This window comes from Limulus polyphemus, unplaced genomic scaffold (assembly GCF_000517525.1).
Source record: "Limulus polyphemus unplaced genomic scaffold, Limulus_polyphemus-2.1.2 Scaffold1780, whole genome shotgun sequence".
NCBI lineage: Eukaryota > Metazoa > Arthropoda > Merostomata > Xiphosura > Limulidae > Limulus > Limulus polyphemus.
The window spans coordinates 167,057-168,254 of record NW_013667390.1 but is presented as its reverse complement, the minus strand read 5'-3'; positions in this window follow the sequence as shown (position 1 = coordinate 168,254).

Sequence of the window (1,198 nt, the reverse complement as noted above, 5' to 3'; positions counted from 1 at the left end):
CACGCTCTGCTGTTCTATAGCCATCAACAGTGGAGGGAGTAAGATATCCCAGTCATCTTGGCGGCTATTACAAAACTTTGCCAATTTCTGTCCCACTGTCCAATTTTACTTTCTACCATCCCATCAGACTGTGGGTAAAGTGGTGTTGTCCTGGTCTTTTGTATGCCAAACAACTTGCATCATTAATGTAACACAGGAGATTCAAAGTTATGGCTTTGATCCAAATGCAGTTCGTATGGTATACCAAACCTGAAGAAGAAATCACTAATAGCCGAAGCTAAAGTTGTAGCTTCCTGATTTGGTATTGCTTATCCCTCTGGCCACTTGGTGAAATAATCCATCACCACACAAATGTACATGTTTCCAGCACGAGTTTGTGACAAAGGATCAGCAATGTCAATGGCTACTCTTTCCATTGGTGTGTCAACTTGATATAACTTCATTGGAGCACGTCCCTTATGTTTGGATCCCCTTTTAGGACAACATGTACTGCAGGTGCTGCACCATTCTACCACATCTTGCTTCATACCTATCCACTAGAATCTCTGCCGTACGTGACTCAATGTCTTCTTATCTCCAAGATGTCCTCCTATTAAACTATCATGGGATTGGCACAACACAACTTACCATAACTTTCTCGATATAACTGTTTGCCAGGTCTTCACTTTCCCATCTTTGGTTTCCCATCTCCGGACAAGAATACCATCTTCAAGATTCAACTGGTCCAATTCTGCCCAATAGTTCTTTGTCACAGGGCTTTAGCTACACACCTTTTCCCAAGCAGGGCGCAAAACACTTTCTTGTAAAAAATCAATTACTGTTTAAAATTTTGGTGTTTCTCCTGTTCTTCTTTAATATCTATACTGGTGCTACTTCATCATCATCAACTCCTTCAGTCACTTTGACTTCAGCTTGATGACACCTGGTCAGTTCAACCTCTCTTTTGCAGCAACGTCTGCAGTGATTTTGCAGGGTCTTCGGCTCAGTCCACTGGTTCCTGCTCCTCTGTCCATCCATTCATTTCTGCCAGGAGCTCAAATTGTGCTCTATATGCTTCCCATGGTGCCTTTCCATCGACTTCCTGTGGCTTCCTTCGTACTAGATCACCTTTATTGCTGACACTCATGTCTGGAATGTGACTTCTGGCAGAACTGAAGATGTCTACATTAGGGTTTAGCTGTGGGTCTGGAAGGGGCTT